At 33.2% G+C, this 26,257-nt stretch overlaps 2 long non-coding RNA genes across 2 annotated transcripts in view; both read right to left on the bottom strand.

Annotated features, from left to right (window-relative positions):
- Positions 972-1,238, bottom strand: LOC109335750. Its single transcript, XR_002106243.1, has 2 exons — positions 1,122-1,238; positions 972-1,044 (listed from the first exon to the last, which is right to left on the bottom strand). It is a non-coding gene; the product is annotated as an uncharacterized LOC109335750 (long non-coding RNA).
- LOC109335703 overlaps positions 8,400-26,257 on the bottom strand; it is a 21,012-nt gene continuing 3,154 nt past the window's right edge. Inside the window, exons 2-3 of the long non-coding RNA XR_002106234.1 lie at positions 18,398-18,399; positions 8,400-8,414 (exon numbers count right to left, since the gene is read on the bottom strand). This is a non-coding gene — a long non-coding RNA (uncharacterized LOC109335703). The remainder of the gene's footprint in view (positions 8,415-18,397; positions 18,400-26,257) is intronic.

Genomic DNA, 26,257 nt, shown 5'->3' with positions numbered 1-26,257 from the left:
AATTATTAAATATAAACTTGAAAGATAAACATATAAATCATCAAATAGTTGATAAACAATTAGGGGCGTAAGTGGTTCCGGTTTAAACCGCGAAACTGATGGAACCAAACCGAACCAAACTGTAAAATGTGGTTCGGTTCGGTTTCGCGGTTCGGTTCAGTTACTTTTTTTTCAGTTCGGTTTATGATTTTAGAAATTTAGGAACCGTTGAAACTGAACCGAATGCATGTTAAAGAAATATATAATAGGAAATGATGTTTATTATTTTTTAAATTCTTGAACCAAATTTCTAGCTTAAATTATCAATTTTTGTGTGAATTGTAGCATTATATATGTTACTAAATTGTTATTAAGTTAATATTATATATGTTATTAGTTACTAAATTGTTTCCTAGTGTCTTGATGATTTGGAATATATTTTCCAACTTTTGTGATATTGAGTTTGAAACTAATATATATCATATATTGTTATATATGTATTGTTACATGTGTTACTAATTGTGAATGTAAGGTTATAAATGTAACTATTATATATTTTACTAATTGATATATATATTAGTAATCATGAATTGTATTGTTATATATGTTACTAATAGATATATATGTTACTAATTATGGACTATAGTATTATATGTGATAATTCTTTTTTTCTCCATCAATTACATAATTGTTATATATGTTACTAACAAACAATTATGAGTTTCAATTTTTTACACATTTACATATGGTTCATAAATTTTGATAATAATAGTAGTAATGTTTACCCTTTTATGGATAAACAATATCTCATATAATGCATTTTGAACTTTCAATTGATGCAAGATTTTTTATAAAAAAATAATTGGAATCGACGATCATTCTCCGGTGGTAGAGAGGGATAAACTACATTTTAAAGACTTTATTTGCCACAGCAACAATGATCATTTCCAGGTGGAAGTGAGGGATTGGGAACGCAAAATCCAATTACATAGTGTTGTATCTTGCATGTATAATCACAATCTGGATATTGTTTGCAACTTCCTATACAAACTTGTTCAGCCATACCTGCATCCATTGTAATAGATTATTTGCAGAGAAAAGAGTAATGAAAAGTCCAAAGAAAATTGTATTTTTTGACATACCATGAGAGAAAAGGAGAACTCCAACAATGAGAGTAAAGATGAATTTTAGAAGAGACATAGGGATATTTTTTGCAATACGTTTCTCTGTGTCTTTTGAGAGAATGATATGTATGTAACAAGTTACTATGGCAAGTTTATATAATGTTCCCTGACTCTCATTTCATAAATGTTGATTAGGTGTATTTATATTTCTTAACATCTAATTTTATTTGTCCAAAATGAAAGTGAACCAACAATTAAATCATTAATTAAATCCCAAAATTAATTGTGTGGACAACTATTTAATTTTAAAAAAAAAGTAAAAGACATTCAAAGGCAATCGTAATAAAATTAAAAAAACAAATTCTATGTATGAGATTAGTGGAAGAATTTAACTTCATCCCAACCTGTAGTCTTACATATGTAACAAAATATAAATGGAATGAATTATTAATATTATGCAAACTTACTAGTTATAATTCTGCAAATTTATATTCATAATGAGCATTACCTAAAATTAAGAAATCATAAATAATTTAAACACAATATAAATCAAATTAATGATTATCACAATCAAATTTAACAAACAAATTGGTAGAAGTATATCATTTACAAATATGTTTATTTTATGACAATAGAATAATATGTAATATAGAATAATAGATTAATATTATTCTATTACATCATAAAGTGGTATGGTGAAATTAAGGCATATGTCAATGTAATAAAATGTTCAATTTTATGATTTTAATTTTATGTTGTTAATTCTATTACATCATAAAGTAATGTATCTATTTACTATATAACAAAACAAACTCTCGCCACTTCATCAATTGTCGCATGTCATCTCCTCCTTCATTTTTCCCCTAAATGGTTTCATTGTAATCATATGTACCTTCATATACTATATTTGTCCTTTCTTGACAATAGTAATAATTTAATAAATAATTATTCAATTTTTATGGCTAGATCTTAAATTACATTTGAATTGTTATTGAGGTCTATGACTCCCTCTTTCTCTTCTAATCTTCTTTTTCTCTCAACAAACTTCTTTTTCTCCAATTTCATTTCATTTCATTATGTCTCTTTATTATCGTCTTTTTCTTTCTCTTTCAATCATCTATTTTAAAGTACATTTTATTTATTTATTTAGTAGATCTGATATTTAAGTACACTTTTCATTGATTATTTAGTTTATTTTGTAGATTTGTTCTTATTTTATCATTGATTTTTTGTTTAATTTTTCATTGATTTCCTTATTTTGTAGACGTTTTCTCATTGATTTCATTATTTTGTAGATATATTCTTCCAACAATTCTCCTATATATATATATAGATATATATATATATTCACTTACAATATTACATTTATTTGTCTATTTATTTTTGTTATTAATATATTTATCTTCTCATCTTATCTCACTGTTATCATTTTCTCTCTTTATTTATAGTTTGGTTCTCCTCTGAAGCATCTCTACAAGTTAATTTTCTCTATCTCCATCTTTTATTTTACTTATACACTTTTTTATTCAAAGAATCTATTGAAATTATTGAATAAGTAGATGGTTTTTTTTAGTTTAATTCCAAGTAAAAATATTTACAACTCAATTCAATCATTTATTAAGTTGAAACAAATATTTTAAAACTTAATAATATTAGGTGATGAAAAAGAATACAATAGTTCTGATTCTATTAATAATGAATTAAGGAATTTGGAGCAATAATAATGATGTTTGGAAGTCATAAGGTGATCTGATGGTTAAAGTGAAATAGTTTAAGGAATATGGTGGATGAGGTATTGGGTTCGAGCCTAACCAATAACAAATTTAAAACATTAAAAGATGAGTTAGAAGGTGGTTTGATTGTTAAGGTTAAAGTGAAGGAGAATTAAAGTTTGATTATCCCCATAACAACTACTAACATACTAACAATCGCCAATCAAAAATAAAAATAACTATGATTTTGCTTCAAATTTATAATTATGTTTTAAAGTTGTTATGAAACTTTGAACAAATATTTTAAAAATAGTAAATGAAATATGGAGTAATTACACATTTAAATAGATATTCAAACATTCTCAATTAATATCATTTAATCATTTTATGTGCCATCTATCATTCCTTGCAGATCATTAAAATATTGTTGTATAAAAATTGTATGGATGAAGATATATAATCAAGACAATGATACAATTTTAAAATATTATAATAGACCATTGTAATTGTACATAATCGCTAGTAGAAAAAATATAATAACATTGATATGTATTAGTTAAATTATATTATTTGTTGTTTCTTTACAATTCTCATAACTATGTCATTACTACCTAATGATATATACATTTTTTAATTTTGATAACCTAATAGATATCATAGTTTAAAGTACTTACCCAGATCTCCAAGATCGCTAAAAAATAAAAATTTTATAACCAAGGATAATACTTGCATCAACTATTGAAATTATTGAATAAGTAGATGAATTTTTTTAGTTTAATTCGAAGTAAAAATATTTACAATTCAATTAGTTATTAAGTTCAAACAAATATTTTTAAACTTAATAATATTAAGTGATGAAAATGATTGCAATAGTTTTGATTCTATTAATAACGAATTTAGGAATTTGGAGCAATACTAATGATGTTTGGAAGTCATAAGATGCTCTAATGGTTAAAGTGAAATAATTTAAGGAATGTGGTGGATGGGGTTTTGGATTCAAACCTCACTCATAACAAATTTAAAACAATAAAAATGAGTTACAAGGTGGTTTGATTATTAGGAGTGAAGTGAAAGAGAATGAAGGTTCGATTATCTCTCATAACAACTACTAACATGCTAACAATTGTCAATCAAAAATAAAAATAACCATGATTTTGTTTCTACTTTAAAATTATGTTTTAAAGTTGTTATGAAACTTTGAAAATATATTTTAAAAATACTAAATGAAATATGGAGTAATTATGCATTTAAATATATCTTAAAATGTCTCCATTAATATCATTTAATCATTTTTAAAACTTCAATTGTAGAAATCTAATTTTATTATTAATTGAAAGAATGTGTTATCATATTACGACTAATAAGGAAAACTATTGTTATTATTTATGTTATAAAAATGATAGACAATGAATTTATTTCTTAAAAATAATTTTTTAATATTAATTAGAATAAAAGTTGATAATTCTGAAATGTTTCATATCCTATAATTAAGGAATTAGGGGCATTAATTATGGAGTGGGGATTCACTTATTATAAGTTTTTTACACTTACTGTTCATCCTAGCCATCAATTTTATGGATAACTAATGGTTTAGATCTACTCATTAATTCAAATAATTGCATTTCCCTTGAATTGAAGGCTAGGATTAGGAGTAAGTTTAAAAAACTTACTCTTTTAATAAGTGAATCACTCCTCTTAATTGTGATAATTTGGTTTCTACTTGAAAATTATGTATTAAAGTTGTTAGGAAATTTTATGTTTTTTAAATATAGTAAATGGAATATTTAGTAATTACACATTTAAATAGATCTTAAAACATTCTCAATTAATATCATTTAATCATTTTATGTGCCATTTATCATTCCTTGCAGATCATTAAAATATTGTTGTATAAAAATTGTATGGATAAAGACATATAATCAAGACAATGATACAATTTTAAAATATTATAATAAACTATTTTAATTGTACATAATTTCTAACAAAAAATATATAATATCAATTGTCTATATTAGTTAAATTATATTATTTATTTTTTCTCTAAAATTCTCATAACTACGTCATTACTACTTAATGACATATACATTTGTTAATTTTGATAACCTAATAGATGTCATAGTTCAAAGTACTTATCCAGATCTACAAGATTGCTAAAAAATGAAGAGTTTTTATAACCAATGACAATACTTGCATCAACCATTGAATTTAATGAATAAGTAGATGAATTTTTTAGTTTAATTCCAAGTAAAAATATTTACAATTCAATTGAATCGGTTATTAAGTTGAAGCAAATATTTTTAAACTTAATAATATTAGGTGATGAAAATGAATACAATAGTTCTGATTCTATTAATAACGAATTAAGGAATATGGAGCAATAATAATAATATTTGGGAATCATAAGGTGATCTGATGGTTAAAGTGAAATAGTTTTAGGAATGTGGTGGATGAGGTTTTGGGTTTGAGCCTCACCCATAACAAATTTAAAACAATAAAACATGAGTTACAAGGTGGTTTGATTGTTAAGGGTGAAGTGAAGGAGAATTAAGGTTTGATTATCCCCATAACAACTACTAACATACTTACAATAGTCAATCAAAGATAAAAATAACCATGATTTTGTTTCAACTTTAAAATTATGTTTTAAAGTTGTTATGAAACTTTGAAATTTTTTTTAAAAATAGTAAATGAAATATGGAGTAATTATGCATTTAAATAGATCTTAAAATGTCTCAATTAATATTATTTAATCAATTTTAAAACTTAAATTGTCGGAATCTAATTTAATTATTAGTTGAAAGAATGTGTTTTCATATTACATCTAATAAGGAAAACTGTTATTATTATGTCTATTATAAAAATAATAAACAACAAATTTATTTCTTAAAACTATTTTTTTTTAATATTAATTAGGAGAGAAATGGATAATTCCTAAATATTTAATTTCCTATAATTAAGAAATTAGGGGCATTAATTATGGAGTGGGGATCCACTTACTATAAGTTTTTTACACTTACTACTTATCCTAGCCATCAATTTTATGGATAATTAATAATTTAGATCTACTCACTAATTCAAACAATTGGATTTCCCTACAATTGATGGCTAGCATGGGGAGTAAGTTTAAAAAACTCTTTGAGTAAGTGAGTCACTCCTCTTAATTTTGATGATTAAGTTTCTACTTTAAAATTATGTATTAAAGTTGTTAAGAAACTTTGAAAACAAATTTTAAATATACTAAATGGAATATGTAGTAATTACACATTTAAATAGATCTTAAAACGTTCTCAATTTATATCATTTAATCATTTTATATGTCATCTATCATTCATTGCAGATCATTAAAATATTGTTGTATAAAAATTGTATGAATGAAGACATATAATGAAGACAATGATACAATTTTAAAATATTATAATAAACTATTGTAATTGTACATAATCGCTAGCAGAAAAATATAATAACATTTGTGTGTATTAGTTAAATTATATTATTTACTTTTCTTTACAATTCTCATAGCTACGCCATTCCTACCTAATTACATATACATTTTTTAATTTTGATAACCTAATAAATGTCATAGTTCAGAGTATTTATCCAGATCTACAAGATCGCAAAAAAAATGAAGATTTTTTATAACCAAGGACAATACTTGCATCAACTATTGAAATTATTGAACAAGTAAATGATTTTTTTTTAGTTTAATTCCAAGTCAAAATATTTATAATTCAATTCAATCAGTTATTAAGTTGAAGCAAATATTTTTAAACTTAATAAGATTAGGTGATGAAAATGAATACAATAGTTCTGATTCTATTGATATGTGTAATACTAATGAGGACCAAAATTCAACTTATTAACTCATCAATTTTTAAATGCATTTACAAATTTTGGTCTTCTGGATCGCAAAATCAAGGTTTTCCATACTATAATATTGTATATATTTAATATCTGTCAGGTTGAACAATAAATGACATTGAAATTTGAAACATATATCAATTTCAAAATAACAAAATTAGAAGTTGTTCCTTATGCTTAAAGAAAGAATATAGATATAATATGCATGTTCTGAATCATGTGGTAAAAAATATCACCCGTGCATTCGCACGGGTAACTTGTTAATTCTATTACATCGTAAAGTAATATAATTGGAACATGATCTTAATTTTATGTAAAAATTGAAAATACGTGTTTAATTGAAAATCGAAACATGATCAATCCCAAAATTAATTGTGGGAGACAACTATTAAATTTTTAAGAAACTGAATAAAAGACATTCAAGAGAAATCATACCTAATAAAGATTAAAGATAAATTCAATTCCAAAACACAATCATAAACCAAATCCCAAAATTAATTGTGGGGAAACAACTATTTAATTTTTTTATAAAAGAATAAAAGACATTCTAGATCAATCATGCCTAATAATTTCGGCTTCTAAGTGTAACTACCAACTGAGTTCTGTCAACAATTAGTTTGAAAATAATTTATGATGAGAATGAATATTAAAACATATATGTTCAATAATTAAATATACCAAATAATTTATGATGAGAAGGAATTCTACTACACATGTGATTATTATTTATACCCTTGGAGTTGTAATCAATTTAAATAAAAATGCCAGAAAATAAAGAGATATATAAACAAAACATGTTGGAGTGATAAAGATATAATTTTAAGGGTTTAAAATGATATGTGGATATTATACATGTGTGCCGAGAATTAGTTCCTTACCATAGAAAGAAAGTGAGAAAAAAATTAAAGATTATTCTGATTAATATAAGATTGACATACTCATATAATAAATGTAACATCTAATCATTGTATTCCAAGATGTGGAGTTTCTCTTCTCCAAATGTTGGAATAAAGAACATGACTAGCCCATATCATTGTAGAAAAAATATTTTAATAAACATCATATGAGAAAAATGAAGTTTTTGTTATAGATTTATTGAACAAAAAATTGAAAAAAATAAGAGATAGTTATGAGAAGGATGAAGTAAAAATGAAAAGAGCAGAAAATATCACATGTGAGTTGGTTTAACATTTGAAGATGATGGATTTGTTTAACAAAAATTGAAAAAAAGAAAAATAGTTAGGAGAAGGATGAAGTAAAAATGTGAAGAGCACAAAATTAGATCCGTGAGTTGGTTTGACTTTTGAAGATTGTAGATTTGCTGAACAAAATTTGAAAAAAATTTGAAATATTTATGAGAAGGGTGAAGTAAAAATGAAATGAATAGAAAATCATACATGTGAGTTGGTTTGACATTTGAAGATGATATATTTGTTGAACAAAAATTGAAAAAGAGAGAAATAGTTATGAGAAGGATGAAGTAAAAATGAAAAGAGTAAAAAATCATACATGTGAGAAATATATTTAGTTTGAGTAGAGAAAATGAGAAGAAGTAGAGAAGGACACGTATATGAAAAATGTTTGAGTAAAAGTAGTAAATCATAAGATATTTATTTTTTCAGAATTTTAGTTTTAATTGCCAAAAATAATCTCATCTTTGAACATTTATCACAAATGAAGAATGTATAGTTTAAGAATTTCAGCAACCCATCAACTTGACAAAAAATCTCTACTTTGTACACTTGTCACAAATGTAGAGTGTCTAGTTTTGTAAGTTCAACAACCAGTTCTTTTCTTATTAAGATAGTATTAACCTCATATTTGGACACTTATCACAAATGCAAAATGTCTAGTTAAGGAATCTCAGCAATCCATCAATTTGACAAAAAAACCTCTACTTTGTACGCTTATCACAAATGTAGAGTGCTAGTTTTGTAATTTTAACAACCCTTTCTTTTCTTATCAAAAAAAGAAAGAAAGAATACGAATATAGTAGATTATGTTAATAGCCTAAAATGTAAACCTATATATAGTATTGTGCTATTTTTGAGTATTACATTTATATACGGTAGACTTAAACACTAGGATAAAGAAAAACACTCGAGGTAAGTTTTTATAACCCTTTCTTACGTCTAGATATAAGGTTTCATTGGATAGTATCTTTCCTTTCTCTCCACCTTTGATTGAAAGCAGCATTTCCAAATTTTACAAAGAGGTTGTCCTTTTTGAGAGACCTCATAATGGAGTAGGACATTATTAAGTAATGTAGAATATTTTAGCTTGTACGAAAAGGTGTTATTAATGCGGATTCATATGTTGTGTTTGTATCAATGAAAAGAAAGGGAGTGCATGGATTTTAATGGAAGAAAATGAATAATTTTAATGGAAGGAAAGGAAGAGAGTTGAGGAGGAGGTACAAAAGTTTTTGATAAGTAAAATTTTATTAAAGAAATAAAGGATATAATTACATTCCAGGAAACCAAAGTATAATCTCTAAGAAGGAGATGTAATCTGAAGGACCTCTTTTACAATACCACCCAACAAAATTCAAAAGGAACAAACCACAACTCGAACAATTAAAGAAATAAACTAACAATAGCATTCCAAACGTATAATCAGATTTGAAATCCATTTGAATCAGGACATAAACAAAGACTTATGTCTTCCCTTAATTCATATCTATGATTTGAGTTGAATATCTTCCACTAGATTCTCCAAGCATGATTCCTTATTGTAAACACCATGACATTCCTGCAATTACAAAGGTACCAGATTCCAGCAATCCAAATTACCAAGTAAACTTCTTTCAATATCATGTCTGTAACTATGAGGAAATGTTGTAGTAAATGATCGTTACCACTCGTGGGTAAGATCATGACAAGTCCCAACCATTGGTAGATGAGCTACCAAATTCGATAAGATAAGTGACAAGATAAAAACAAATGTTTCACAGTTTCTTGTTGAGCACCACACCAAACATACATAAGATCACTGCCACTAGTATTAACATCCTTTTTGGATAAGTTTAACTTAGAATGAATTCTATCCAACAAAATCCCCCAAGCAAGCATCTAACTCCTCAAAGGTGCCAAGGTGTGCGAAACCAATTTTCACATCTTTCGTTCATCTAGTCTTATATGACATTGTTGCCAAATTAATTTATACACAGATTTGACCGTATATAAATTTGACACATCATGGATCTAAATCCAATTATCTTTTACTTTCTCCTTAATAAGAGAAGGAATAATTATCATTAAAAGCTCCTCAATCGAAGATTTTTCATATTCAAAAGGTTTTATCCTCCAAGAGATATTCCTATGTGAAACTCGATCCACAGATATATCCCCATCTCACCAACCAGAGCCTCTTTATCCATATTTAACTTGTATAAACCTCTCAAAAGAATCCTTCAAAGCTTTTTCTCCCACCCAGAAGTCTAACCATAATATTTTGTTATTACCATTCCCTACAACTCTTATAAAACCACAACATGTCCTCCCTCTAGCGACACTTAAACTACTAACCAAATTCTTCAAATCTCACCACCAAAGCGAAGCTGAAATCCCAATAGACTCCCTACCTCCAACCTAGGAAACACTCTCGACTCCATACTTAGACTCTAAGACTTTAACCTAAAGTGACTCTCTCTAAATTCAACCACACCATCTCCATTTATCATGGAGAGCTAAATTTAAGGATTCTAAATCTTTTACTCCCAAACCGCCCTTATCACGATCCTTATACACAGTTTCCCACTAAACCCAATGGATTTTCTTTGAGCTCTGAAACCACCCCAAAGGAAGTCTCTTTGAATTTTCATTAAACTCTTGATCACATACTTCAGAGCTTTGGAAAAAGAAAGAAGGCAAACTGACAATGCATTTAAAACCGCATTGATCAGAACCACCCATCCTCCAAAAGAAAAAAATGGCCTTCCCATGAAGCTAACCTTTTGGAGGTAAAATGGTTTTCCTTATTTGGTTTGATCATATAGGAGTGGAGAATATGTGAAATAATTTCAATTTTCTCTCCCCTTATTTTGGTTTCAAAATGGAGGGGAGGGAAAATAGTTTCTATTTTCTCTTCCATAATTTTGGTTAGAAAATGGATGGGAATGAAAAGAAAAACAACTTCACTAATATACCTTGACATTGAGAAGTTACTCATCATTGTTCTTCTTCTATGTCATCAATCGAATCACATCCTCATACTAAATCCTCCTATAAATCTCACTACTCACAAGAAAGTGATATATGATACTTATAAGCCAATAATTAATAAACAAAATATCACTTTGTGACATATATCACTTTCTTATGGGTAGGAGGATTTAGTAGGAGGATATATAATTTCTTATCAAATTAATTGATGTGTCCAAGTCATTTGTTAGCAAATTTGAAGTTTGGAGGATATTCATACTTCTTGTAACAAACCTCCATCATATAACCGATAAATGGGAGTATAAAACTACCTCTATATCACAAACAAGTATAGAGTAAGATATTGTCGTATCCACAAGGACTTGCTCGATACTTGTCTATCAACTAAAAAATATTATTTTAAGTTATGATTCAAAGGGTTGTTTGATTAGTGACATAGTTAATCAAATTTGTAATATAAAAGGAAAGCAGAGATGAGATTGAACTTCACACTTGATATCCGTACACACCTAATTCTAAATTTACATGAACTCGTTAATGATTATATGATAGAATAACCTCAAAATCACTAAAAACTAATATCTTAGCCAGTTAGAAACTTATCTAATAAAGCCCTATGCCTAGAACTTCAATTCATAAGATTAAGAAATATGACTTGTAAAGTCATGCCTCTATGTCTACTAATTTGTGCATGCAAGTTGAGTTAAAATGAAACACCTGAATTGTCTTAGTCGTCAATGTCTTGGTCTATACAAACACTTTAATAACAATACATCTACATCTAGCAACTACAATGATAAAATTAAGTTTTAAGAACCTTCAATCATACATCTATATCTAGTAGTCTATGACATTCAGTTTGAGAGTTATAATATCACAAAATTAGCACTATGTCTAGATACTAATAAGTAATATGCACGAGATGACGAATAATATAAATCTATGTCTAGAAAATATACTACTTGTTGAGTTATGCAAGTTTAGAATAGTGAAAGTAAGAAATTAAGCAACTTATTCAATAATTATACAAAAAGTTGATCAAATTTAAAGCAAGCATAAAATAAATACATAACTCAAATATAACCAAAACTTTATGGATTGATGGTGAATCAGTGTGTATACATCAAGCTCATGCTACATCTAATCCTAATAAGAGTTTTAACTACTCATGTTCACATGGTGTAAGTAAGATAAGGATAAAACACAACTCATGAGGTGGTAGAGCCACACACAAATAATTTTAGATTAACTCCTCTAATACTTACTCTTGGTTCCATGACTAAAATGAGTGAAACTACCATAGAAACTCAGAAAAGAAGTATTACTAATCAATATTACAAAATGTGTGTCCTTTGGCTTGAGTTGGAAGTCCTTAAATAGTGTCTGCATGCTGGTTTATGCGCTTAGCGCATCGCCTCCAGCTAGCTATTTGCGACCTTTCAATGTACCAATTTGCGTTGGCACACCTTAGTGCGCTCAGTGCACCACCTATTATGCTAAGCTAATCTTGGTGCAATGAGCATAGACGAAACAATGGCTAAATTTTCAAAAAATTTCATCACTATGCGCACAAAGTTTTCTATATTTTGACGATCCAACGAAGATCCATCAGTTAGGAACAACTTATCCATAATTCAGCTCGATCCAATGGTGAATGAATGTAGTATCACAATTTTACTCGGACTACTCATGGTTGAATCCTTATTTTTTTCCGGAACTTATCATTTTGCCATAATTCCTCTTGATTAAGCATGCAAGATACTCCAGATGTGAGACATGTCCATTTAAAAAAGTTTTAATCATGTATTAGTACAATTTCATTCATTTGAGTTAATTAAATAGTTAAAGTATCATAAAAAGAGTGTATAAAATATGATTAATTTGACACTTAACAACAATATTTCTTTTTTTTTCATGATAAGTGTTTTGCCCCTTCCAAAATTACCACCATTGTTACTTGTGTTTCCCCTTCCAGAAACTACTAAATCTTTAGATTTACATTGTTTGCGAGCATTTTCTTTTCTTGTAGCACAACCAAGGAAGACACGTTGATTAGTTAGGATGCACATCTATTGTACCATAATGAGTGTGATACACTCGTACCATCATTCTCTATTTGCAACCAAAAAGAGCCTCAAAAGGTGACATTTGCAAGGCACTATGGTAGCTGGTATTATAATGAAATTCAGCGCAAGGAAGAAAAGCAACCCATGAAGATGGTTTGTGTTGAGTGAAGGAACGAAGGTATTGTTCTAACCCACGGTTAACTACCTCGGTTTGGTCGTCAGTTTGGGGATGATAGGCACTGCTCATAGCTAGTTTGGTGCCACTAAGCTCAAACAACTTGCGCCAAAAAGTGCTAATGAAAACCGGGTCACGATCGGACACAATTGAATAGGGATACCCGTGGTGACGCACAACCAAAGACACAAATAACTCTGCTACTTTAGAAACGGTAAATGAGGTGGGAAGGGCACCGAATTGAGCTGTTTTTGATAAACGATCCACCACAACGAGGATAATAGTGGATCCGTGAGAGGAAGGGAGACTCGTTATGAAATCCATTGTCACATCCTCCCAAACCATTTCTGGAATCGGAAGGGGTTGAAGGAGTCCGACAGGAACCTGATTTGAGTACTTAATTTGTTTACAAGTAAGACACAAGACAACAAATATTTCCACCGCTTTACACATACCGGACCAGTAGAAATTGGCAGCAACACGAACCAAAGTACGCTTCACACCGGCATGGCCACCCCTTAGAGTATCATGAAACTCACTAATGATAGTATGACATAATGGAGATGTCGGGTTGAGCACATAATAACCGACATGTAAGAGGATCTCGTTGACGATAGTATACGGATACTGAAGCAATCCCTGAGCCTGTTATGCATGAAAAGTCTGATAAAAAGAATCAGTAACATTGTCTTTTTGAAATTGAGTAATAATACCATAGTAGGTGAGGACACTAATGCGCTGAGTGCGGGTGTGTGCTCGTAGTCTAGCTAGTCAGTAGGCACACGTGAAAGTGTGTCTGCCACCTTGTTAGAAGCCCCGGGTTTGTACTCGATGCGAAAATGGAACCCCAATAGTTTGCGCACATATGACTGCTGGTCTGGAGTTTGTATGACTTGGTGAAGCAATTCCTTGATGCTCTTATGATCAGTGCGGATGACAAAAAAATGGCCTAACAAATATTGTCTCCATTTAAGAATCGATTCGGTAATGGCATGTAGTTCCTTGATGTATACAAATGCGGCTCTTAATTTTGGTCCCAATTTCTTACTAATGAAGGTGAGGGGTGGCCCTCTCGCATTAAAATAGCTCCAATACCTACATTAGATGCGCCAATTTCAATCACAAAATCTTTAGAAAAATAAAGCAGACTAAGAACAGGTGTGGCAAGCATAGCTTGCTTGAGGGCAAGGAAGGCTCGTTGAGCAGCATCATTCCAAGAGAAGGCATCGTGCTTCAAAATATCAGTTAAAGGAGAAGCTATACTTGCATAGTGAGCAATAAATTTTCTGTAGTATCCAGTAAGGACTAAGAACCCCTGAAGTTGCTTAACAGTTACCAGTGTTGGCCACTTTTCCATTACTTCTAGCTTGGCTGGATCCGCATGGACACTATGAGAAGAAACAATATGTCCTAAGTAGTCAATGGGCTCTTGACAGAAGAGACGTTTGGATAATTTCACAAAAAACAATGAGTCTTCAAGGAAGGGAAAACCAATTGTAAGTGATGTAAGTGATCAGCAAGAGAGGTACTATATATGAGTATGTCATAAAAAAAACAATCACGAACCTCCGTAAGTATTGAGAGAACATTTGTTTCATAGTAGCTTGAAATGTGGACAATGCATTAGTAAGTCCAAATGGCATCACAAGAAATTCAAAAGGGCCCTCATGTGTGCGGAACGTCGTTTTATAAGTGTCACGAGGATGAACTCAAATTTGATGGTAACCTGCACGCAAGTCCAGTTTTGTAAAAATTCTTGCACCACCCAATTCATCCAAAAGTTCATCAATGGTGGGAATTGGAAATTTATCCTTAATCGTAACAAAATTTAATGCCAAATAATCCACACAAAAGTGCCATGTACCGTCTTTCTTTCTTACTAATAAGACGGGTGAATAAAATGGACTATGGCTAGGGACAATGATGCCTTGATCAAGCATATCTTGGACCAACTTCTCCATTTTAGCCTTTTGAAATTCAGGGTACCGATAAGGTCTCATATTGTCTGGCTTGGATCCTTCCACAAGATGGATGCGATGGTCAACAGTTCGGTGGGGAGGTAAGCCCGCAGGCGTGGCAAAAATGGACTAGAAACGATGGAATAGATAAGTAACTGGTATAGATAGGTTGGGTGAGAAAGTGAGGGATGATTCTGCAAGAAGGTCAGGTTCTTGGGGGAAGCCGTGATTGCAAAAATACTGGACACATCACTAGTGTGAACCAATGCCTGAAGCTGATGTAGTGACACCGATTTTGAGGCTAGAAAAGCATCACCCACTAAAGTAACTTGGGTCCCTTGCCACATGAATTCCATGGTGAGAGCTGAATAATCATGTGCCACTTTACTGAAAGATTGCAACCAAGGAAAGCCTAAAACAACATCTGGACCTTCAATGTCTAAGATAAAAAAATCCACTACAAAATTAATGCCCTATAAAAGAAGAGTAACAACTTGGCAGCAAAATTGGCAAACCAAGAAGGTGCCACAACCAGTTGCAACCTTTAAACGAGGGCATGACTTGATAGGTAACCCCAATCGTTCCACCAATGCAGGCTTGACAAAGTTGTGAGTGCTCCCGCTGTCAATAAGGATGGTGAAACTTTGGTGGTTATAAAGGCTTGAAACTCGCAGAGATCACGCTGGCTGGACAGTGAGTGAAGACTGGACATGTCACCAGAAACATCATCTATGTAGGTATCCTCTGATTCTGGTGGGGGTCATCTTCATCTTCTCCCATGAGAAGAAGCCCACGAGTTCGGCATCAGTAAGATGGGTTCCATTTCTCGTCACATTTGAAACAAAGGCCTTTTGAACGGCGATCCCGGAGTTCGGCAAAGGGTATGTTTCGAACGGGAAGGTTTGATTGTGGTGTAGGTAAGAGTGGTGGTAATAATGATGTAGTATTATTGGATGTGTTTTGAGGATTTGGATTGGGTCGATTTGTTTGATCGTGTTTAGGTTGGTTTTGGTTGGTAATGGAACTGGATTTGATATATGGGTCACGAGACCAAGGTTTTCCCATGGCCGGTGTGTCATCAAAACGAGCCTCATATGCCTTGGCCACGACAAAGGCTTCCATCAAAGTAACAGGGCGATTAAATAGCAATTCCCATCTTAGATAATTTTTCAGTCTCATAATGAAAAAAATTATAAGTAATGATTCAGAGATCCCTGTTACCTTATTCATCAAATCTTCGAACTGTGCTTGAAAGTCTACTACAAAGCCGGTTTGAGATAATTTGGATAATTCACCTTTAATGTCCTCGTACTAAGTTGGGCCAAAACGATGGTGAACAACAGCGATAAAAACTGCCCACAAAGACAACAAATTGTTCGGGTTGCCCATTGAAACCATGTAGCGACGCGTCCGTCAAGATGAAAAGCGATAATCTGAAGCCAGGACTCTTCTAGAGTTTCATGGAAGGTGAAGAAGGCTTCAATTTGGAAAATCCAATCTGAGAGATTTGAACCATCAAAACATGGTACACTGAATTTCAACGTACGCATTGCCGATCCGGCAATTCCATGTGCGACTTTGGAATCAACTTCCACTAGGTGTTGGTGAAGTGTGGAATGAACTTTCTCTGTGTGGGATTCGAGCAATTTGCGAAAATTTTCCATTTGTGCACCGATTTTGGATTGAAGGGTGTTCATAAGCTCTGTTGTGTCCATAATGAAAGCACCAATGATACACTCTGCTACAGAGTGTTCACAAGTTTTTGCATTCTTCGAGTGAGTGTGAACTCTTCAAGAAATAAAAGGAAGAAGAATGATGAAGTTCTTTTTTGGGAAGGAAAAGATTATCTGGATTATTATTCAACAAATGATTTGTTTACATCTTAACTATTTAAAGATATTGGATGCTAACAATCAGGCAAAAAGAAAGTAAACAAAATAGGAAATAAGCTAACAATTTGCAGCAGAAAAATTAGGAATTAGATTGCACCAATTCAGAATCTTCTAGACCTTTCTTCCACACACATAGTCCTTCATCCATGCTGGCTTCTTACTTACTCTTTTCTCTAATGTTGAGCCATCATCCTCTATCTCCTTATTGTTTTCATTGTGTGTAGTTGAGCTTCCATCATTCTCTATTTGATGTTTATCCACTCTCTGGTTTGTATCAGAGTGTCACTCTATGTGCCATGAAATTGTTATGGTTGAAAAAAAAAATATTTAAGTTATAATTTAATTATTAAGTATTTTTTTGACAAATCATATCATATGGCACAAGAAGTGGCACAAATTATGGGACAAAGATATACTCTCGATTAGTTGTGGTATAGGGTATATGAGCGTAATCTGTAATCTAACTCCATTATAAGATTCATTAAGATGCTTTTAAAACATTGACTTTATTGATCTTCTAACTTATACTTCTCAATGTTACTCAAAACATATCTTATACGATGCTGTTAGAATTTGTGAAACAACATATGCATATGTGATGTACATCACGTACACATCTTATAAGACATGTACACTTGCGTAAAAGTTTGAAATTATTAAGCTCATCTCATAATGAGTTCGGTGAAGTAGGAAGAAATAGAAAGCTCATTTAGCTTGAGTGATGTGATTTATTCTCCTTTGTCTGCAATTCGAAACCGATCTTATATTCTAAGAAATCACGATAATATATGCTCGCTAAGCTAAAAACAAAAGTCTACCTTGAATTGACATTGTAATTGTTCCATCAACAAACCATGACTTATTATTTAATTTGAAATCAATATCATTTTCATTTATGGTAACCATTGAAGTTATTTTCACCATTTAAAGGTGGTGAAACCAATATGAAAAATGTATTTTCTTAAATATGCAATTAATACATATAACCATGATTTTGTGCAACTATCATAATCCAATTGTGGATTTAGTTCTCCATTATCTAGAGATGCGGAATTAGAGTTAGAAGACATGATTTACTCAAACATCAGAGCTTCATTGAAGCTCTAGTACCAACCAAAGAAGAAGGAAACCAATCTTGTTTAAAAGGGGAAAAAGAAAGGAGGAAGTAAACACAAACTATATAGAGAACGAGTAACATAAAATAGAGAAGTAGAGAGTTTGTGAGAAATGATTTCCTTGAGGATAATTGAAGTATTTCTAAAGTAGTGAGAGAAAGTTAGTGAGAGGTGCTATGACAGGGTCTTCTCCAGCTTTTCGGGACACTCTCCTTGGGTGCAAAATCATGTTACATGGTGGTGCACCCCTCATACCTTGGAGTTTCCTTCCGTCTTTGGAAGATAGAGCTCAAAAACTCACGGCGCCTCCTTCTATCAAGAAACACCAATATATTGCTCAAGCTCTTAAACATACTTCTAATATTGTGGTCTCTCAACTTCCTCAGTCGTGCATCAAAGGGGATGTTGTTGCAATTAAGATCCTTGAAGCTGAGTATCAAGTGGGTCTCATGCGATGCAAGAGTCATCTTCATGGTAGACTCATTATGGCCAAGCGTGATCAACCTCTCAAGTTTGTAGATTTGAAAACCAAACTTTTAGCTCTATGGCGTATGGTGGGTAAATGAAGTATGGTATCCTTGGGTAGAGGATTCTATGAATTCTCATTCTCCTTTGTTGAGGACATGAGAAAGGTGTGCGCAGTTGGGTCTTAGAACTTAAAACATGGGCTTTTGAGGCTTTCCTTATGGACTCTTGACTTCAATCCGACATTGCAAAAGGTGACACATTCTCAGTATTGGATTAAAATCTCGAGTCTCCCCCAAGAATATTGGAGTCCAAGGATTATCTTCTTGATAGCTGGGGGGATTGGTACTCTTATTTCTCTTGATGAGGCCACTAATAATAGAACATTTGGGCACTTTGCTAGAGTTATGGTGGATATCAATCCCAAAAACACTCTCCCTAATCAAATTTTGGTGGAGAAGGAAGGATTTGTGTTCTTTGTGTCTAAAGAATTCGAAAATATCCTTGAGTTTTTCTTGGGTTGTCAATCTATTGGTCACTTGGTGTCGAATTGTAGAAGGTCTTCTAGAAATGAAGTGTTAGAGGAAATTCCTAGACCGTTTGCTAGGAAATAAAAGGTTTATGTTGAGAAACCACCTCCTATGGCTAGGGAGGATGACCTTGTGATAAATCTGGACATTGACAAAAATTTAGGAAAGACCATAGACGGTGTGGAAATGGTTCTGCTATCTCCAGAGCATAATCATTCAGAAAGCTCTTCATCTGAGGAGGAGGTTCCTAATACTATACTAGAGGTGCCTGAGGCACCGATGCTTCTTGAGGTGGTTGCTACTCCAATGAACCATCATAAGGACAATTTTATGATACAGCCAATTGTGAACATGCCAAATCCAATGGCTGCTAAGGATATGCAAATAGTAGGCAGGCTTTGGGATGATGTTGAGGTTGAGGAGGAGGTGGAGGTAGAAGGGACTTTCACGGAGGTGCTTTCCAAGTCCCAAAAGAAAAAGTTAAGGAAGAGAGGAAACAATGAGAGCATACATTACACCAAAAGGGGTGGGTATTTGAACATTGCCCAACGATTGTAATCTATTGGAATTGTAGAGGTTTAGGTAACCTAAAAACTAGGTTGGTTTTTAAAAATATCTGCCTAAAGAACAAGCCTGATTTAGTTTTTCTTTCTGAGCCTATGATTGATTTTGATGTTGTTAGCCCTTCCTTCTGGTAGCGTTTGGGTTTTAAGCTCTTTGGGGTGAATGGTAGAGGTAGTCTCAAGCCTAATTTATAGGGGTTGTGTAGACTAGATTTTAACCCAAGGGTGATGGATAGTTCCAATCAGCACACCACCCTCTTTTGGCAAATGGAAGGCAAGTCTGGTTTTCTTAGTGTTGTGTATGCTAAGAATAACTATATGCATAGAAGAAGTTTATGGTTTGAGCTCTTGCATCTGAAGAATAATAATCTTGGTGCTTGTTGTTGCATGTTATTTTAATGTGGTCCTAGGGGCTCATGAGTGTAGGGCTTCATCTCTCCCTCCTAGACTTCCTTCTGAGGAATTTAAGGATTTCACTGATGAGGCTAATCTTCTTCACCTGCTAACTAGTGGGGCTATTTTTACTTGGTCAAATAGAAGAAGTGGCCTAGCTCATACTGAAAAGAGGCTTGATAGGAGTCTCTGTAACCTGGAATGGTTGACTGATTGGACTCACACCTCTTGCTGCACTTTGCCTAGGAGCTCCTCTAACCATCATCCTTTGTTGTTGGCTTCCTCTATGGACTCTGTCCTAGAACCTCTTCTTTTAGATTCAACAAAATGTGGTTCACTCATCTTGGCCTCTCAAGATTGGTGGCCGGGGTATGGAGGAGGGGGTCATATGCTGCCATATGTTCATTCTATCTGAGAAACTAAAGTTGTTCAAGCATGAGCTAAAGATTTGGAATGTATCTATGTTTGGAGATATTCATCAAAGAGTAAAGACTACTATGGCTAAGGTGGACTATGTGTAGGAGCGTATGGATTCCTCTGGTATGGATGATGATCTTTTAGCTCAAGAGGATTTGGCTCAAAAGGAGCTTATGCATGCTCTTAATGTGGAAGAACATTTCTGGAAGGAAAAATCTAGGCTTAAGTGGTAGATTAATGGGGATAGGAACACTAGTTTCTTCCATAGGGTGACCAAGATTTTAGACAATCCTCTAAAGCTCTAACTATGCTGAGAGTTGGTGATTCAATTTTATCCAAGCAAGCAAATATGGCTTATCATGCTCTGGACTACTTTTCAGATTTGTATGCCTCTCCCAACAACACTAGCTCTAATTCTCTTATCCAATCTGTCATATCAGCTCTGGTTTCTTCAGAGGATAATGCCTTGCTCATTATGCCCCCCTTATGAAGGAATTGAGCATGTTGTTTTTGACATGAACGGGGAGGGTGCTCCTGGCCCTGATAGATTTGGTGGCTGCTTTTTTCAGAAGTGTTGGGATATAGTTGGTCATAATGTGTGCAAGGCCGTGTCTCAATTCTTTTCCCAAAGTTGGTTGATGCCTAATCTAAACTCAAACACTATTGTTTTAATTCCTAAGTATCCAAGGGCTGACAAGATTGAGGAATTCAAACCAATTGCTCTGGCTAACTTCAAGTCCAAGATCATGACAAAAGTGTTGGCTGATAGGCTTGCTGTTTTAGGTCCAAAAATTGTCTCCCACCAGTAGAGAGCCTTCATAAAGGACAGACAAATACATGAGTGCATTTGCTTAGCTTCAGAGGCAATCAACTTGTTGGACCACAAAACATTTAGGGGGAATCTAGCTATCAAACTAGACATTAAAAAGGCCTTTGATACTCTAGATTGGAGTTTCTTGCTTGACACTTTAAAGGCTTTTGGGTTCAATGACAAATTCTGCAACTGGATAAGGGTGATCTTCCACTCAGCAAAGCTTTCAATCAATGTGAATGGCCAGAATGTGGGTTTATTCAGTTTCAAGAGAGGGGTTAGAAAGGGAGATCCTCTTTCTCCCTGCTATTCTGTTTGGCTAAGGATGTGCTCAGTACGGGGATTTCTAAGCTCATGACTGAGGGAAGAATGAGTGTTATCTCTGGCCCTAGTGGTTTGCTAACCCCTAGTCACGTGCTATATGCTGATGACATCCTCATCTTCTGTAAAGGAAACAGAAGAGGTCTCTTAGCCTTGAAAGAGCTCATTCTTGATTATGGGAGTGCCTCTGGTCAGCAGGTGAACCTCAACAAATGCAAATTCTATTCTAATGCTAATTCTAGGAAAATCCCTTCCTTATCTGCTTCTCTTGGTTTTGAGACTGGTTCTTTGCCTTTTAATTATCTAGAGGTTCCTTTGTTTAGAAGGAAGCCTAGAAGAGTGCATCTTCAGCCCATTACAGACAAAATCACAAATAAACTTGCTTCTAGGAAGGGCTCTTGTCTCTCTTATGGGCAGAGTGGAGTTGGTGAGATCTGTGCGTTGGTGAGATCTGTGATCCAGAGCATGTTGGCCTATAGTTTCCATATCTACTCTTAGCCAGTTACTCTAATCAAATCCTTGGATAGTAGACTTAGGAATTTTATTTGGGCTGGATATATTAAAACCGGGAAGCTAGTCACTGTGGCTTGGCACAAGGTTTGCACCCCTACTAAATCTGGGGGTCTATGGCTGAGATCCATAAGCCAGATGAATCATGCTGCTCTGCTGAAATTGACTTAGGAGATCTTGTCCTCCAACCATGAATGGGCTGCTTTCTATAGGTCTAGGTTTGGTCAAGGTGCTACTCCTAGCCAGAGGTATTTCAAGTGTTCTATCTAGACTGGTATCAAAGCAAATTGGCACTCTGTGATTTCTAAGACTATGTGGCTGGTGAGGGATGGAGCAAAAGTTAGTTTCTGGAAGGATAACTAGCTAGGGGTTCCTCTGGTTGAGGTCATGAATATCCCTATGAAGTATCACTCTTCTCTAACAACTAAAGTAGCTGACTTTATTTACCTATCTCAATGGAGTATGCCTACTCCTATAGTGGATTTGTTCCCTCATGTTGCTGTGGACATCATTAATGTTAACATTTCCTCTACTCAGGACCAATTGGTTTGGAAAGAATCAACAGATGGGAATCTAACCCGTAAGGAAGCCTTTTCCAGCATTGTGTCTGCTCCTCCTCAAAAGGATTGGTTCAAATTGATCTGGTCTGACTCAATTCCTCCATCTATGTCCTTTACTACTTGGAGACTCCTTCATAGTAAGATGTCAACTAATGATAATTTGCAGCATATGGGTTTTCAACTAGCTTCTATGTGTAGCTTGTGTAACAAGTATCCTGAATCTGTAGAGCACTTATTCTTGGACTGCACTATAGCCTTTTCTCTCTGGAACTGGTTAGGCTCCCTTTTTGGCTTGGCATTTGACTTATCTTCCATTCAGTCTATTATGTCGGTGTGCAAGTTGCAATGGAGCCCTCAAGTGAGGGGTGTGCTATCTGCAGCAATCATCCACACCATAAATACAATCTAGTTTAGTAGAAACCAAGACAAGTTTCATGACAAGAAGCTCATTTTGCTTCAAGCAAAGTCTAAGGTTAAATTGGCCACCTCCCTATCTGGGAATAATTCTAGGTTGATGGCCAATCCCTCCATGCAGAATTTCATCATCCTCAAGAATTTTAGCATTGAGATTAATATAGTAAGGCTTTTGCCATCACTGAAGTAATATGGCTCTATCTGGAGGAGGGATGGATCAAAATTAATACACATGGGGCTGCAGATGGTGCTCCTGGTCATGCAGGTGGAGGTGGCATATATAGAGATTGGACTGGTGCTTTCAGGGGTTGCTTTGCTGATTATTTCAAATTTCAGGACTCCTTGTTTGTTGAATTAAACGCTGCCATCATGGCCATAGAGCTTGCTCATAAAAAAGGTTGGAGGTTGCTCTGGTTGGAGTATGACTCGACTTTGGTTGTGGACATTTTTAATGGCAAGGGGTTAGTCCCTTGGAAGTTAAAGACAAGGTGGAATGCTTGTAAGGATATAATTCACTCATGAACTTTAGGGCCTTTCACACATTTAGAGAGGATAATCATTATGCAGATAAATTGACAACAAAGGGAGTCACCAATGGGGGCTTTACTTGGAGAAATAATTCCTCATTTCATATTTGAGGATTTTGATGTTAATAGGATAGGCTTTCCTAACTATAGGTTCACAAAATGTTAACTTATTTTCTCTTCTAATCTTTTCCTAATTAATATAGTGTGTGCAGTTGTATCTTGCCCTTAAAAAAAGAAATGATTTCCTTGATTAATTTGAATATATGAAGTTACAATTTATTCAAAACATTCAATAATTGCCTATAACAAAATTGTAACAAACTTTCCCACCTAATCTTTAGTACATACAATGAGTTAAAGCTAGCAGACTTGCCCACCATTCAGAATGGACTCGTCCAATACATTTAAGTGATCTGGACTCATCTAATACACGCTTACTTGATTTAGCTTGGAGCATCCAATACTAGACTAGTCCAATATGATTAATATATTTTATAAGTAAAGATGAAATAATAGGAGCACATGACCCTCAAATAAATGATCAACTTGACCAACCGAGTTACATGAAAGCAAACAGTTAATACATATTCATGGATGAATACACAATAGTGGAAGTTATCTACTTCATTATTATACTTGCGTTTCACCTGGGATGTATATTATATTCTTATTTGAAAAATGAAATCAGAGTTTACATTTTGGGTGGTTTGGACTTTGTAGTGCTGGACACCATTCATTAACCAACTATTCCACTACATTATAATAAACAGAAATAAATCTCATGCATTATAATAAATTGGCACGGTTAACATGTGCATTTCCTCGACCATCATTCATCAGGCCATGTGGTCAACGAGTTCAGTTTGTTTATTATTATGGGTTCAACAAGCATTGACTTTTACGTCTGCAAGTGCGAACAACAATTTTGTTAATTTAAAGAATTTTGTTGACCATTGTTAAGTAACCAAATATACTGAGTCTTTAGGAAACTGATATTACTTCAATTTCAAATCATGTCAAGATTCACTTTGGATTTTAGGTTACTTAAAAATTGCCCTAGAAGCAATGATTAAAACAATAATTTTTAACGTAATATTTTGTATCCAAAACCATTGCATTTAAATTTTATTCGATACTTTTTTTGTATGTATTAGGAGTGATTTATTGACATTAATTAGAGATTAATCTATTTCAAGACGTATAAATTATCAAATAGTTTTTTGGTATGCCAAATGGTGTTTCTTGTCAGCAAGTGGAGAATAATTGAATATAAGACGCATAAATCATCAACGTAAATTTTGCTTTTGTAAAGTTTTTCTTTACTTATAATGGAAATCAAAACACTCACATGTATCAATGATGATTAACTATACTACATTCAACCAATATTGTGAAATTCGAGCCGGACATCAAATAGGGAGAGATCCTATATTAGGATTAACTGGTTTAAACGGTTAAACTGTCTGATCGGACCGGATGATTTCATATATAATTTATCATTTTTATCTATAAATATATACTTATATATAAATACACATTTATATAATTAATAATTATGTATAACTATATTGAAATAATATATTTCTATATTTTTTTAGCCTGGAGTAAAACAAAACATTAGAGAAGTGTTCTATTTTTTAAAATTTTAAGTGAACTGTCTGGTTCACTTCCCGGGTTATTCCAGTTCAATCAGGTTTAACTTGGTCAGACAAAAAAATTTCCGGTTAAAAGCGGTTCAAACCCTCATTATTATCGGTTAAGACTACGAACTAGAGTCCTTTACAAATCCGGTCAAAGAAAATTTGTGTCTTTGATAAGTGCCAAACATACCTAAAAATAATACACTTTTATGGCACTTATCTTAAGCATAATTGAGAAAAACCAACTTAAAACAATACTTTTTGTATAAAATATCACAATTTGGTATATTTGTGTTTGTATTGCCTTTTTATGTATTTTGTAGGAAATAAAATGAAGAAAAGAAGAGAAAAGATTCATGGTCAAAAGGCAACAAAAGTCAAGAAAATCAAGGTGCTCAACCAGGCAGCTGAGTGGACCTGCTTAGCCGCTCAGCGTAGCACCAGACTAGGCTGGCACGGTCAGAAATATGCTTGACACATTCAGACACGAGCTTGGCACAAGACCAAGCTGTTGAACAAGCTGCTCAGCGGAGAACTAGACTCCTGGCCAGATCAGCAAGCACCAAGCCACGTCTCAGTCAACACGGTTAGAAGCTGCTGAACAAGCAGCTCAGCGGTGAAGCAGGTATGATGGGCGATGCTTACCAGACTTGACTTAACCATCAAGCAAACCATGAAGTCATCCATGACTTCACCTCAAGTAGCCCACCATAGGCTTTTCAGAAGTAGCTCACAATAGCTGGTCTCATAGCCGCCCACAACTAGCTTTGATGAGTCATGCACAAGGAGGTGACTAAGCTACTTGGTCAAGGGACTAAACCCATGCTGAAGGGTTTGGTCAGCTGCTGAGCGGTCCAGCTCAGCAGCTCAGCAGTCTAGCATGAGGCCTAGAAATATGAGGCCAATTCCTTCGAGCAAAACATATTGGAATACACCATTTCTTCATAAATTCCTCTAACAAACACTTCAAGACCAGAATTCTCTCATCTTGGAATTCTTTCTTCATTTCTTAGTTTAGAATTTTCATTTTCAAGTAAGTTTTTGTACTTTTTAGTTAGAATTCA

Source organism: Lupinus angustifolius, chromosome LG20, assembly GCF_001865875.1.
Source record: "Lupinus angustifolius cultivar Tanjil chromosome LG20, LupAngTanjil_v1.0, whole genome shotgun sequence".
NCBI lineage: Eukaryota > Viridiplantae > Streptophyta > Magnoliopsida > Fabales > Fabaceae > Lupinus > Lupinus angustifolius.
This window is presented reverse-complemented; position numbering and strand designations above follow the sequence as displayed.